Below are 16,710 nucleotides of genomic sequence, written 5' to 3' on the forward strand. Positions count from 1 at the left end.
GTCTTACCCGGGATTCAAAATCCTTCCTTATTGTGTACGCTCGTCCGGGCACAGTATCCTAACTGAGGCTTGGAGGAGGGTCATAGGGGGAGGAGCCAGTGCACACCACCTGATCCTAAAAGCTTTTACTTTTGTGCCCTGTCTCCTGCGGAGCCGCTAATCCCCATGGTCCTGACGGAGTCCCCAGCATCCACTACGGACTACGAGAAATAGAATTATCGGTAAGTAAATTCTTATTATTACCACATTAAGTTATTAATAATACCAGATTTATGTATGATTAATGTGATGGGTTTAACTGGCCATGGGGCGGGAACTCAGATGCAAACAACAGAAATCACATCTCAAGTCTTAGCCATCGCCCACTTCTTGAGCTGACCAATGATCCCCGGTGCACAGGATATGTCCCAACCCCGAACCAATGGAAAAAGAGCACACAGTGTCTATTGTATTATGTTTTGATCTACTGTATAAAGAGCCAGCTGCATGCCAGGTCACTATCACAGACTCTGAAGGTCATCACCCTTGATGACTGAGGACCGGACCGGGAAGCGCAGGCGAAACCAAAAGTATGTACCATTGACTGTAGCCATTATTCTTTTGTATTGTATTGCTTTGTGATTGTAACCCCCTTTCAGTAATAATATGTTGTGGTGTCGGAACCCAGCAGTTTAAATACAATCTGGTGTCGTGTTTTCCTTTCCCTGCTAAGGTTTAAAGTGTATTACTATAGCATGCATAGCTGTTAAGGGTTCACAGTGTATCTTTGGGTGTGTACGCGCTGGGTGTACTTTGTACAGTCAGAGCGGCATTTGTACGCAAAGTCCGTACACGGTACGGGACTCTGTACGCTAATGGTGTAATAGGTACGTAGGTTATGGATTAAGTATAGCGGCCGCAGTGGCTTCATTTAAAGTGTATGAAATGTCTTTTTAAAGTGTTGCTTTAGTCCTGTACGTAAACCAGTGTTTACAATTGGGGCTCATCCGATTTCCACATACTCACAGCCTAACAGGTCATAGCAGACTTAATCTATCAGCAAAAGGGTGGACAGAAAGTATCCTACGTAACCTTTTCGTGGTCGATGGATACACTGAAAACCCTACTTGTGTGCTGATTTGATGATGTCTGCTCTGTATGGTTTGCAGAGGTGCTGGTAGAACCCGTAAAACAACAGGAAAAAAGCTATTTAAAAATCAGTGGGAAAAAAATTTGGCATTAAAAAGCGTACACAAAAAAAACACCCATACTTTGCATACCCTCTCACATTGTTGCCATAAGACTAAAACTTTTGTTTAAACTGTATTGCCTCTGGGGTAAAGCTGCTTATCTGAATGAATTTAAATTTTCTGTACAGAAAGTGTATTTGAGTGAACGAACGTAGGAGTGAGTGGATTTGAACCCCGGAAATCGGGTCCCGTGGTACACCAAGTAAGTGGAGGCTTGGTGGCGTGAGGCGGCTGACTCACGTTAATATAGATTGAAATGCGCAAATCATGGGATTTGCAGAGGAGCCATAATAGGGAATTGTGCATTGTGTAGTATTGAAGTAAAAAGGTTTTTTGTTACGCTCCGAACTGAGGGTCGCAGTTTTACATCGACCCGTGGTTGTACGGCAGATAGGTAACAAGTACCTATACGCTGTGCAATTGGACCGCGCGTTTGTGGGTGCAATACATAGCGCAACAACTTGATACCCCTTTTACGAGCTTTTGCGTAAAATCGCGGTATCATTAGCGCTGTGTAGAGCATACGCAAGCGTGATTTGTGTATAAAAAGTGTATAGGGAGTTTTCGCTGGTCTCTCTCAGGAAAATCTCCAGCGGCGGATATTTACTAGGTAAGTCACTCCTAACACTTCCAGTAAATAGAAACCAATAGGGCCTCACTGGGTACGCGGTGTTCACTATTGGAGTGAGTCGTGGTACTCAGCGGAGATGGAGCGAGTGGAAGCGCTAGGTGTCTTTCACCGTCTATCTGCGGTGTGCATTGGGGATTGCATTTATTGGCAAAAAGTCCACGTTGGGATCCAATTGCACAAGTAGTGGGCGTTTGGTAGCTAGGGTTCAGGCTGAAGAAGTGGGACCGAAAAGGTCAGAATTGCGACCGAGAGGGTCAGCAAGGTTTATTATGTGTGAAAAGTATGGTTCACACTCTGAGGCTTTTTGCAATGAATGGTTACGTATGACTGACAAAGATAGGGTACTATTCCCTCTGGTGAGCAGCTTTGAACCCGAGGTACTGCAGAATGTAAGATTGTTTAAATTTATGGCAGCAAGAGGGGGAAATGCAAAGGGAACAAACTCGTAAAGCAGGTTCCAAACCTAGCAGGAATGGAGACACGAAATCACCATTACCGACACAGGCCGAAGGGAATAAGATGGCTACAATCAATGGTACATCTGTAAATGATAGTAGTATGCAAGAGCAATGTATTAACCCTAACCTTTGCAAGTTGTATCCTGTTTTGAAGTCTTCAAGGTCCTAGGTCACAGGAAGATGAAGGATCCAGCCAAATCCCAGCTCTCATTCAGGCAGTCGCTTTGCAGGAAACTCAGGTGGGGCCTGTCCACCCAGTTAGAGCAGTACCAGTGTTCTCCACTGAAAGAACTGGTGAGGTCACAGCTACCGGTAAGTGTGAGACGGGTCATTGCAGAGAGACAACACCCTACAGTAAACAGATTAGAAACGTAATGGTAGGATTACATCCTGTCTTGGAAATAGTATCTCCCAATGGGGGAACCGATAGTCAGGGAGTTATCTTCACCAGGAATAATGCAATGTATTGCCCGTAGTCCAGAGCTGAGCTGCGGTCAATCATTTCAGAATTCCCCCGATCCCCGGGAGTATTTAGCCCGATGTCAAAAGTTTATCAGAGATCTGGGTAATGCTTATGAACCAGCTAATAAAGATTGGCGGATACTTTTAAAAGCGTGCCTACCCCCTAATATTGACACCCAAAAAAATGTATCACTGATTGTAGGTTAGAGTCGGATAGTCCTATGACTGACGGAAACAATCGGGAAAATATAGAACGAATTAATAGGCAACTAGAGTTGTGTTTCCCCATTACTGTTATGTGGAGAAGAATTTTCTCCATAAAACAGGGAAAATGAAATGGCATCTGAATATTTCCATCGGGCCCTGCAAATAATGGATAGATACATTGGGGTATCAGATACAGGGAGATGGCTGTCTCTGTGCTAATGGATGGACTCGATAAGGCAGTTAGGGACAGTACAAGCATCTTTGCCTAATTGGAGAGGGGTCACAGTAGCTTGTCTTAGAGCGTGCGCAATTGAACATCATAAGAATATTGCTAGGCGTAGAAAACAACAGGAGGAGAAGCTGATGACAATAAGTCTACAGGCTCTTGCAGCAAAGTCTCATCAACCTAAACCCCAAAACCCGGATAGTAAGAAAAGACCTAGGATATGTTACACTTGTAGGAAGGAAGGGCATTTTGCCAGAGATTGTAGATATAGTAGAACACATAGTCAATATAGACCCCTAGACAGAGAAAACAAGCCACAGTATTAAACACATAGACGGGATCAAGGGACATATAGTAAGGAATCATGAGCCATATAGAAAACACAGATTCGGTTAATAGGAAGAACAGAATAAATGCAACTTTACCCTTTTGACAGAACTTGCTGGGGTTAAGAGGAGGCCTCTAAACTTTTGCTTCTTTCTCTAGCAGAAATGGCCCCTATTTAACATAACAGGAGTTTTGTTAGAGATGATATACATATACTGTGCTCCCACCCAGGAAGCACAAAGTATGTTGGATACCAACGAAGACTAATGTTGCATTTCACTGTTCTAGATGCATGTCCATCACAGGTAGAGAAAATTATCTCACAGATACCGGGTTCCCTATGAACTTAGGATGGACAGGACACTGGATTGATGGCTGGGATAGTCCCAGTAGAGATAAGACACACACAATTTTTTTTAGGGGTATAGACAGTAGAGAATCACTTCCCCATAGTGCACAATCCAGTTGTCAAATTTTATAAAATCCTCTTTGCCTCTACAAACTTATCTGTTACTAACATCTATGTGATTTTCCTTCAAAGTTTCCGCCTCATTTCTTACATCCACCGACAGGAGGGTACAATACATGGGCCCGATCACAGTTCAAACGCCACATGCCTAATCGGTCCTTCAGAGCTCTGCCCAAATCCAGTATATCTCACCAGCATAAGGACACCAGTATTAATGCAGTGTGCCTGGTCATGCACAAAGGGTGGAGAATGAGAATACTGGTGAAGGGAGACTGTGTACAGACACCGATATGTGTGATGGTGTGACAGCCTGATGGTGAATTCCAAACCTGACATTTCCAAACCTGACATTTTCTTTTTTTATTTACTATTTTTTTCCTCTCTCTTCTCTCATCCAGAGACGGTTTACTTCACACAACTGATAACACACGATAGTAAATTAAAATGAAAAAAATTGTGTTCCCTACAGGAAGAGGCAGTCTGGAGGACAAAGGGGTATGGCCAGGAGTCCTCAGGACTGTGGACAGGTGGACAAGGTAAGCCAGTAGCCCCCAGAGCATATCTTCCAAGTCTAGCTGAGGTGGCACATGGTCTGACTCATCTAGGCAAAGAGGGTATGTGCAGGCTGATGAGAGCCTACTGATGTGCGCCAGGATTCTCTTCTCATGCAGGTAAGAGAGCAATGACATGCTTTACTTGCTTGAGGAAGAATATTGGAAAGACAATACCAACAGAGCCATCCCATATCCCTCCTACAGACGGACCTTTTCAGGTAATACAAATCTACTTCATACAGTTACCACCCTGTAGGAATTTGAAATATGTGTTAGTTTGTATTGATGTATTTTCCAACTGGGTAGAAGCGTTCCCTGTTGCCACAAATACTGCTACGTTCACTGCAAGGAAAATGGTGCAGGAATTTGTGTGTAGATATGGTATCCCTAGAATAATTGAAAGTGACAGGGGTACCCATTTTACAGGTGAAGCCTTTCAGGTCATATGCAAACTAATGGGAATTAATAGCAAGCTGCATACTCCGTACCGTCCACAGGCAAGTGCAAAGGTAGAGAGAGTGAACAGCACTATTAAGAACAAGCTGAGCAAATTAATGGCTGAAACTGGATTGTCGTGGCCAGAAGCTTTGCCACTAGTGTTGTACAGCATCAGAACCACTCCCAGGTCTCCCCTTAATTTATCACCCTTTGAAATTCTTTTTGGTTGACAACCTCATGTAATGATAGACCCCCAGGATAATTTGAAATGTAATAATGAAGTGACTGTGAAATATTTGGTTGGGATGAGCCAGCAGCTGAGAAATCAACAAAGAAATTTAAAGCTGGTGATTCCTGACCTACCGAACAGTAATTGTCATGACATTGAATCTGGGGATTATGTGATGATTCGAAATTTCTTACGCTCAGGTTGCCTCATAGACAGGTGGGAAGGACCATTCCAAGTCTTGTTAACCAGCACGACAGCATTAAAGGTCGCCGAAAGAGAGACTTGGGTCCACTCATCCCAGTGCAAGAAGGTCGCTGACCCTGAGAGAACTCGTGACAAAGAGCAGAGTATAGAGAATCTCGTATCACTGGAGTGTTTTGTTCCGGGAAAGTTGAGAGGCAGGACTGTTGAAGGGCATCTGAGCACAGAGAGTAACAAGATCTAGAACGGTTGTCGCACCATTTTTCTTTTTTCACCTCCCCCTGAATTTTCCTTTCTTTTCTCCTTCTTATTTTCCTCCTTTCCCCTAACGAAATGGATCGATCACAAGAGACTGCGTTTCGGGTTCTGTTAGTAATTCTGGTTTTGATCAGGACAGTTTGTTTTGGTGAGGGTCCCAGAGAGGTCGAGCAGGGATCTGGAATGGGTTCTGATGGCGAGTATGAATTTGTAGGATCTCAGGAGCAACACATCACTTTAGTAAAGGCTGGCATCAGTAAGCGCTCTGGTAGTCAGGGAGCTTGGAGGCACTGTGAGGGGTTATTGTCTGAAGAATATTGTATTTGTAGGAATTGTGAGAATATAGTAGAGGATGGGTGCATCCAGAGATGTCAGTCCAACCTTAATATCGACATGGACCGCCATCCGTTGAGTGATTACCACTCACTAGTGGGTAAGGTCTTAAACCAGACAGAATGCTGGGTGTGCTCACAAGTACCTCAAGGTCAGAGTAAGTCAGGATTAGTACCATACCCTTTAGCAATAGATGAGGTACTCGAATTGCGGGGTGGGAGACCGGTGGACAAGAAATTCAATATCTCTAGGCCCCCTAGTTAGAAGCTCCACCAGTATCATGTAGACAGGTCCTTATTGTGTTTTAATATTTCCAATTACCGAAAACTGGGAAATTGGGAAGTGACGTGGAATAACCAGACAATGACCTGTTCATACAGAGCTGATAGGATACCCATAGACTCTGAACTTGTACGCCAAATAAGCCAACAGTGGGAGGTATTTCCGGTATAGGTATACTCGTGGAAGCAAGACCATGTGGGTTGGAAAAGTATCGTCAGGGTATTGTGCTCATATCATCCAGCCCGATACTTGTACTGAGCAGATGGGAGAACTAGGGATTGGTTTCTTTACTTGGAAAATTTGTAATATGGTGATGTTATATTTTGTCCCCTATGTTCTCCCAGATGATGCCTATTTCATATGTGGGAGGAAGGCGAACAAGTGGCTTGCCCCGAGCTCAGAGGGATTGTGTTATATTGGGAGAGTACTACCAGAGGTCATGACCATAACCCATGATAAAATGAAAGACGTTCACCACAGTGCTCAGGCTCCTTATACTCATACTCACTATGAACACATCATCAAGAGACACCTCATAGATAGGGCAGAGCACGCAGCCTCTGATTTGATCCACGAATCCACCGGGATTCAGTTCCTTCTCGCATTAGACATTACCCATACTGGAACTATAAATTATAGGTATATCCATGCGCTAGCGAACTTGATAGATAATATCACTGAGATGTATGACGACACTTTCAGGTATACGGGAAGGGAGTTACAAGCTTACAAGAAGGAACTGATTCAGCACAGGATGGTCCTTAATTATGTCACAGCCGTGACAGGTGGGTACTGTGTTACTCTGGCAACTCAATATGGTGTGAAGTGCTGTACTTATATATACAATCAGCACTGACGACCTAACGGAGATTATCGATCAAAAGATGGACGATATCTTGCAGTTGAAGTGAGAGTTCAGGAGGAAGCACAACCTTACCTTAGCGACTGTGAGTAATGAACTGACCGGCTGGGTCTCATGGTTGAACCCACGCAAATGGTTCTCAGGTTTAGGAGAGTGGGCGCAGAATGTCATTATGAGTGTGGGGAAGTTTCTTCTTTGTATCCTGGGAGTCGTCATAATTATTGGTTCGATATTTAGGTGTGTTCAAATTCTAATGCGGTGCAAGCACGGCACAAATTTGATGAGTCTAAGGAGCGAGGGCGCTGTTATAGCAGCAGATTTAATTTATGACCCATCCATAGAGACAGTGTTATGATAAGGGTTGCAAATGAATTTCATGGCCTGTTTCTTTCACCCGTTTTTCTTTGTCTCCCCCTCTGCCCAGATACATCCAACTGGAAAAGACGTCAGCCCTACCCAAAATGTTTATGTGAATGTATTTTTATATATGTGTCTTATCTTCATCTCTGCAACCTCCAGCTAATGGCACACATAGTCGACAGGTGATATCCACATATACTAGCACTCACATATGTTTCCCCCTCCATGTATCATCAACTAAATGTGCACCCCATTTGTTGGAACAAGAAGCCAAAAAGAGCTCGGTAGTGTTTGTTGGCCCATTTACAGACCCTTAATATGGGATGAGAAGGATTTAATGTATACTTCGCAATACCTCGAAGCTTATCTAGAACATATACGGCACGATGATACATGCCCCTCAGACATGGATTCATACATACATACATGCTTTTTACTATCCCACTAGGTCATACATTTCCCACCTACAACTCTTCCCCAATCATCCAAGCTTTTGTATATATTGTATAGGTAATATTATTTTTTCCTGTTTATTGATTAGTTAGTGGCAGTTATTGATGACTGCCAAAGGGTGGACTGTCGAAGTCAGAAAATATTACAACACACACATTACGTACAAACACCACATAGATGGCCTCCGTGTGCGTACGTATTCAGCTGTGCGTGCACATATTCGCAAATTGCGTATGGTCGCTCCCGCGGTGCTGCGCATTAGAGCGTCGTATGAGTAATTACAGTGGAATTTGTACTCATGGAAAAGCCACAAAGACATATCATAAATCTAATCTATATATTGCATAAATCCCACACTGTCTGCTTCCTCTTCTAAATAGCATGAAGATCGGTCACACATAAATTAAACTCCCAGAGACTAAAATATAATGGCCTTATTTACACTAAGCTTTGAAATTCTATGAAGAAGGCAAACACCTTTTTTTACTAGGGTAGCCGAGTTTCTATTGGAAGCAATAAGAACTGGATTGTCATTGTCTTACCTGAAGACAAAACAAATAAAGAGACAATACCCAGAAACCCAGGCTGAGAGAAACTCAATTAGCAATAGCTAACAAAAATACAAACCAGACATTTAGAAATCTGAGATATTAACATTCATAGTCTAAACTCTTGGAGATGTATGTGTTTGTATAAATATATATGTATATATATATATATATATATAATTTCTAACAAATTGTAATAGCAGGAGTATGTGTGTGTGTGTGTGTATATATATATATATATATATATATATATATATATATATATGAGAATATGGATATATGGATATCTTGAGGATGGAAATAGATAATAATATGTGTGGGATCATATTGTTCAGAGTCACGTAAACATTAATCTGGTGGGAATAAGAATATTATTATTTATTACCACATTAAGTTATTAATAATACCAGATTTATGTATGAATAATGTGATGGGTTTAACTGGTCATGGGGCGGGAACTCAGATGCAAACAACAGAAATCACATCTCAAGTCTTAGCCATCGCCCACTTCTTGAGCTGACCAATGATCCCCAGTGCACAGGATATGTCCCAACCCTGAACCAATGGAAGAAGAGCACACAGTGTCTATTGTATTATGTTTTGATCTACTGTATAAAGAGCCAGCTGCATGCCAGGTCACTATCACAGACTCTGAAGGTCATCACCCTTGATGACTGAGGACCGGACCGGGAAGCGCAGGTGAAACCAAAAGTATGTACCATTGACTGTAGCCATTATTCTTTTGTATTGTATTGCTTTGTGATTGTAACCCCCTTTCAGTAATAATATGTTGTGGTGTCGGAACCCAGCAGTTTAAATACAATCTGGTGTCGTGTTTTCCTTTCCCTGCTAAGGTTTAAAGTGTATTACTATTGCATGCATAGCTGTTAAGGGTTCACGGTGTATCTTTGGGTGTGTACGCGCTGCGTGTACTTTGTACAGTCAGCGCGGCGTTTGTACGCAAAGTCCGTACACGGTACGGGACTCTGTACGCTAATGGTGTAATAGGTACGTAGGTTGTGGATTAAGTATAGCGGCCGCAGCGGCTTCATTTAAAGTGTATGAAATGTCTTTTTAAAGTGTTGCTTTAGTCCTGTACGTAAACCAGCGTTTACACACCTTAATCAGGAGATTGTGGTTCCGGCCTTTGTCTCTCCTCACTTGTCTTCCAAAGAGCGGTCTTTGGAAGTGGTACGGGCTCTCCATATCTATGTGAAGAGAACTGCTTCTTTTCGAAAATCTGATTCTCTCTTTGTTTTGTTTGGATTTCACAAACGTGGCTGGCCTGCTCACAAGTAGACCCTGGCCAGGTGGATTAGAATGGTGATTGCACATGCTTATGTGAAAGGCTGGTCTGTCAGCTCCTGTTCACATTATGGCCCATTCTACTTGGTCTGTTGGACCTTCTTGGGCGGCCCAACGGGGTGCGACCCTTGACCAATTGTGCTCTGTGGTCCTCCGTGAACACGTTCATAAGGTTTTATGCCTTCGATACTGCCGCTACCCAGGATGCTTCCTTTGGACGCCGTGTTCTTGTGCCCGCTACAGTGCGTCCCCTCCCATAAGGAACAGCTTTAGGACATCCCCATTGTCCATCCTTGTGGAGCCCAGTGTACCCCGCAGCAGAAAACAAGTTTTATGGTAAGAACTTACCGTTGTTAAAACTCTTTCTGCGAGGTACACTGGGCTCCACAAGGCGCCCACCCTGACGCACTTAGCTTCTTTGGGTTGGTATGGCATTAGCTGCTGACACTTCTCCTGTCGTGAGTGTGTGCGGCTACTAACCATTGTCGTCTCTCTTCCTGCTACTGCATTGGGCTGGTTAACTAAAAACTGAACTCCTGTGCAGAGGAGGCGGCGCTGTGCATTCTGGGAACAGTCAAAGCTTTGAGCCTGTTGGTGCCTCGGATCAAGATCCTACTCCATTGTCCATCCTTGTGGAGCCCAGTGTACCTCGCAGAGAGAGTTTTAACAATGGTAAGTTCTTACAATAAAACTCGTTTTTTCTCCGTGTGTTTCAGTCACCATATACCTCTTAAATGCTCTGTGGTCTGCTTGTAGTCACACTATACAGGGGGTTTTTGTCAGGTAATTTTCTAATATTCTTTTTGGGGAAGATCTTATATTGTACTGTTACACCCTAAGGTTACGCTTACATATAATGGGGGTCATTCTGAGTTGATCGCTCGCTAGCTAGTTTTAACAGCCGTGCAAACGCTATGCCGCCGCCCACTGGGAGTGTATTTTAGCTTAGCAGAAGTGCGAATGGTTGTATCGCAGAGCGGCTACAAAAATATTTTGTGTGGTTTCAGAGTTGCTCAGAACCTACTTGGCGCTTGCGATCACTTCAGACTATTCAGTTCCGGATTTGACGTCACAAACCCGCCCAGCCACGGCTGCGTTTTCCCACACACTCCCTGAAAATGGTCATTTGCCACCCAGAAATGCCCACTTCATGTCAATCACTCTGCGGCAAGCAGTGCGACTGAAATGCATCGATAGACCCTGTGCAAAACGACATCGTTCGTTGTGCCCGTATGTCGCGCGTGCGCATTGCGTCGCATGCGCAGAACTGCCGATATTTAGCCTGATCGCTGCACTGAGAACAGATTCAACTAGCAATGTTTAAAAGAAAGCGCTAGGGATGTTAAATATATAATTGCGTGTAATATTTTAAAAATATAGGAATATTAAATATATAATTGCATGTATTAAATATAAATATGAATAAGATGTAATTATAAAGCGGTACCTGTGAAAAAGAAAATATGGTTATTAATATAATGTTTACACTCTTTTGAGTGAATGTGAAAAAGGAGGTGGCCGGCAACACTTTATTTCAACTGATTGTCCATGGATTCCTACCTTTCCCTGTACTTAACTTCGGTGCCGTGGAGAACACTGATTGCGGGGACCGCCGGGCTGCCGATTGAGAAGCCGCTGGAAGCCGCTGTGAGCACTGCGGCTCTGATGTTGTTCGTCCGCGGCTGTTGGTCGTTGGCGGTGCTGGCGGTGCTTACGAGTCCCGCTGAGTTCAGGGCTGGCAGCGCTTGCGTGTCCCGCTGTGTCCTCCGAGATGTGCTCCGGCGTGATGTAATTACCGGCTTAAGTTGCAGCGGGTGTTGAATTCTGCTTGTGTTGCGGCTATTGAAGAGTTTTCCTCCTTAGAGTGTAAATAATGATCTCCAACGCGTTTCATGCACTTTATTGCACTTTTTCGAGGAGTGAAGTAAAACATGTTATTTTATTGGATTTATTTATACTAAAAATAACCGGAACTTCCGGGTGGAAATGACCTCATTTTTTGGTGGCAACCATGTGTTTGGTTTTTTACTGTTAAAAAATAAAATAAAAAAATCTGTTATATCTGGTACCGCTTATGAATGATAGTTATTTCTTACTTTTAAAATTGACATGAATATTTATTAAAATTATTTTTATGAAGAGAAGGTGATTATTAATATTTAGTTATTAGAAGGTAATTATTAATTTTTATATAGTTATATTCTTTGTTTTTTATTTTCGTAGGAAAGGATTGAGTTCTATTTCTATATTTAGACCTCTCGGTGTCATAGTTTTTAAGTCGAAGATCCATTTGGTTTCTGTCATTTTTAATTCTTCGAGATGTTTCCGCCTCTCCAATTGGTGTAGATTTTTTTAATTACCAGAAAACTTGTTCCCATTGGGTTCTTGTTGTGAACTTCTAGATAATGTTTTGAGACATTATGTGTGATCAAGCCTTTTTTTATATTATTAATATGCTCAGCAAATCTGATTTTTGCTTTTCGTTTTGTCTGTCCCACGTACTGGAGATTGCATGGGCATTGTAAAAGGTAAATTACCCCTTCTGTGTCACAGCTCAATGCTTGATTAATTTGATAACTTTTTCCAGTAACTATCGATGAAAAGCTAGTTGTTTTTTTGTTGTTCTGTTACTTATGTCACATGCCTTGCAGTTGAGACATTGTCTGAATCCTTTGTTGTTCGGATCGTGTTCTTTTTTGCCTTGTTGATGTAGATGGCTTTTTGTTATTGTTTGTTTTATGGATTGTGCTCGTCGATATATTATTTTTGGATGTTTTGGTATTATTTGTTTCAATGTCTCATCTAGTTGTAGTATGTGCCAGTGTTTTCGTACCATCTTTTCTACTAATATTGTATTACTGATGTATTGAGTGATAAATGGTAACTTGATGGAATTTTCTTTTTTCTCTTTGTACTTGATAAGTTCTTTTCTATCAGTATGTTTCAACTTGTCAATATGTTTTTGAATGTCCAAGTTTGAGTACCCTTTTTCCACAAAGTTATTTTTCAAACGTTCACTTTGTTTTAAAAACGTGTTGTCGTCTGTGCAATTTCGTCTTAATCTTTGTATTTGACCTCCAGGAATGTTTTTGATCCATTGTCTGTGATGATTGCTGTGAGTGGGAAGTGTATTGTTTCCATTGACTTCTTTGAAGTGTGTTCTGGTTTTTATTTTCTGATGTTCAATAAAGATTTCCAAGTCTAGAAAAATCACTTCTTGTTTGCTTGTTGTTGTCGTGAATACCAAATTAAGTGAATTGTTATTGATGTACTCTAAGAATAGTTGCAGTTTTTCTTCTGGTCCGTCCCAAATGAACATCACATCGTCTATATACCGATGCCAAAGGATTAAATTTTCTGAAAAAATATTCTTTGTCCAGATGGTGTCGTCCTCCCATTTTGACACGAAAAGGTTGGCATAGCTTGGGGCTAAGGGTGTGCCCATTGCGGTGCCACATTTTTGGAGGTATAATTTATCATTATACCAGAAATAGTTATGGGTTAAGATGAATTCGATGTTCGCCATGATGAAGTTGATTTGTTGATTTGGGATCGACGTCTGGGTGGAAAGGTAATGGCGGGTATGTATGCATCCTGCTTCATGTGCAATGCATGTATATAATGATTTAACGTCTGCTGTACCTAGTGTGTATGAAGGTTTCCATGTGAAATTTTCCAAGATTTGAAGTATGCTGATTGTGTCTTTCAGATAACTTCTTTGTTGAATAACTAAGTTCTGTAAAAAATAATCAGTGTATTTGGAGAGATTTGAGGTGATGGACTTTATGCCAGAAATAATTGGGCGTCCTGGTGGGTTAGTGAGGTGTTTATGAATCTTCGGTAAAAAATAAAAGGTAGGAATTTGAGGATTTGATTGTATGAGGTACTGAAATTATTTTCTGTTAATGATGCCGATTTCTAGGCCTTCTTCAAGATGTTCTTGTAATTCTTTCATGAATCTTTGTGTGGGATCTTGATCTAAAATGATGTATGTGTCTGAATCGCTTAGTAGACGTTCCGCCTCTCTTTCATATTGATCTCTTTGCATTATGACGATCCCTCCGCCTTTGTCTGCAGGCTTTATAACTATTGTGTCGTCATTCTTCAATTCCATCATAGCCGATCTTTCTTCTTTAGATAAATTATATTTTATTTTTTGTTTTGGTGGAATTTGGTCAATTTCTTCCTCCATCGCTTTTTGGAAAGTGTTGATGAATGAGCCTTTACAGTGCACTGGGTTGAATATGGATGTAGGTTTGAATTGAGTATGTTGGTAGTCTTCACTAGATGTTGATGGGACTTCAGATGGTATGTTTTGAAAAAAAATTTTGATTGTCAGTTTTCGGATGAATTTTTGCAGGTCTATGTATAGGCTGAAGCTGTCCACTTTGGAGTGGGGTGCAAATTTAAGACCTTTTTTAAGGAGCTGCATCTGCGGTATTGTAAGTTCTTTTTTACTCAAATTAAAGATTGTGGTTTTTGATTCCACTTGATCTATTTTCTTTTTATTTCTTTTTCCGCCTCTTGTTCCTCTTTTTCTTGTTCTTTGGTTTTCTTTGATCTTTTTTTCAAGGGCGATATTTTTTGATCTGGTGGTTTCCTGCAGATGTGGCTGTTCTCTAAAAAAACTTGGATCTCTTCATCTGACGAATCTTCATCTGTGTCTTCACAGTGATTCCTTTTGGCGGATTGTTTTCTCCCTCTGTTTTCCAATGTTGTTGGTGGGTTTATTTCTCTTTCTTGATTTTTTCTTTGTAACTATTTCTGGTATAATGATAAATTCTACCTCCAAAAATGTGGCACCGCAATGGGCACACCCTTAGCCCCAAGCTATGCCAACCTTTTCGTGTCAAAATGGGAGGACGACACCATCTGGACAAAGAATATTTTTTCAGAAAATGTAATCCTTTGGCATCGGTATATAGACGATGTGATGTTCATTTGGGACGGACCAGAAGAAAAACTGCAACTATTCTTAGAGTACATCAATAACAATTCACTTAATTTGGTATTCACGACAACAACAAGCAAACAAGAAGTGATTTTTCTAGACTTGGAAATCTTTATTGAACATCAGAAAATAAAAACCAGAACACACTTCAAAGAAGTCAATGGAAACAATACACTTCCCACTCACAGCAATCATCACAGACAATGGATCAAAAACATTCCTGGAGGTCAAATACAAAGATTAAGATGAAATTGCACAGACGACAACACGTTTTTAAAACAAAGTGAACGTTTGAAAAATAACTTTGTGGAAAAAGGGTACTCAAACTTGGACATTCAAAAACATATTGACAAGTTGAAACATACTGATAGAAAAGAACTTATCAAGTACAAAGAGAAAAAAGAAAATTCCATCAAGTTACCATTTATCACTCAATACAGCAGTAATACAATATTAGTAGAAAAGATGGTACGAAAACACTGGCACATACTACAACTAGATGAGACATTGAAACAAATATTACCAAAACATCCAAAAATAATATATCGACGAGCACAATCCATAAAACAAACAATAACAAAAAGCCATCTACATCAACAAGGCAAAAAAGAACACGATCCGAACAACAAAGGATTCAGACAATGTCTCAACTGCAAGGCATGTGACATAAGTAACAGAACAACAAAAAAAACAACTAGCTTTTCATCGATAGTTACTGGAAAAAGTTATCAAATTAATCAAGCATTGAGCTGTGACACAGAAGGGGTAATTTACCTTTTACAATGCCCATGCAATCTCCAGTACGTGGGACAGACAAAACGAAAAGCAAAAATCAGATTTGCTGAGCATATTAATAATATAAAAAAAGGCTTGATCACACATAATGTCTCAAAACATTATCTAGAAGTTCACAACAAGAACCCAATGGGAACAAGTTTTCTGGTAATTAAAAAAATCTACACCAATTGGAGAGGCGGAAACATCTCCGAAGAATTAAAAATGACAGAAACCAAATGGATCTTCGACTTAAAAACTATGACACCGAGAGGTCTAAATATAAAAATAGAACTCAATCCTTTCCTACGAAAATAAAAAACAAAGAATATAACTATATAAAAATTAATAATTACCTTCTAATAACTAAATATTAATAATCACCTTCTCTTCATAAAAATAATTTTAATAAATATTCATGTCAATTTTAAAAGTAAGAAATAACTATCATTCATAAGCGGTACCAGATATAACAGATTTTTTTATTTTATTTTTTAACAGTAAAAAACCAAACACATGGTTGCCACCAAAAAATGAGGTCATTTCCACCCGGAAGTTCCGGTTATTTTTAGTATAAATAAATCCAATAAAATAACATGTTTTACTTCACTCCTCGAAAAAGTGCAATAAAGTGCATGAAACGCGTTGGAGATCATTATTTACACTCTAAGGAGGAAAACTCTTCAATAGCCGCAACACAAGCAGAATTCAACACCCGCTGCAACTTAAGCCGGTAATTACATCACGCCGGAGCACATCTCGGAGGACACAGCGGGACACGCAAGCGCTGCCAGCCCTGAACTCAGCGGGACTCGTAAGCACCGCCAGCACCGCCAACGACCAACAGCCACGGACGAACAACATCAGAGCCGCAGTGCTCACAGCGGCTTCCAGCGGCTTCTCAATCGGCAGCCCGGCGGTCCCCGCAATCAGTGTTCTCCACGGCACCGAAGTTAAGAACAGGGAAAGGTAGGAATCCATGGACAATCAGTTGAAATAAAGTGTTGCCGGCCACCTCCTTTTTCACATTCACTCAAAAGAGTGTAAACATTATATTAATAACCATATTTTCTTTTTCACAGGTACCGCTTTATAATTACATCTTATTCATATTTATATTTAATACATGCAATTATATATTTAATATTCCTAT

At 40.9% G+C, this 16,710-nt stretch overlaps 1 long non-coding RNA gene across 1 annotated transcript in view; it reads right to left on the bottom strand.

Annotated features, from left to right (window-relative positions):
* LOC134969423 (uncharacterized) overlaps window positions 1-16,710 on the bottom strand; it is a 123,264-nt gene that overhangs the window by 42,483 nt on the left and 64,071 nt on the right. Inside the window, exon 2 of the long non-coding RNA XR_010189476.1 lies at window positions 2,446-2,667. This is a non-coding gene — a long non-coding RNA (uncharacterized LOC134969423). The remainder of the gene's footprint in view (window positions 1-2,445; window positions 2,668-16,710) is intronic.

The sequence above is a fragment of the Pseudophryne corroboree genome, chromosome 11, assembly GCF_028390025.1.
Source record: "Pseudophryne corroboree isolate aPseCor3 chromosome 11, aPseCor3.hap2, whole genome shotgun sequence".
NCBI classification, from domain to species: domain Eukaryota; kingdom Metazoa; phylum Chordata; class Amphibia; order Anura; family Myobatrachidae; genus Pseudophryne; species Pseudophryne corroboree.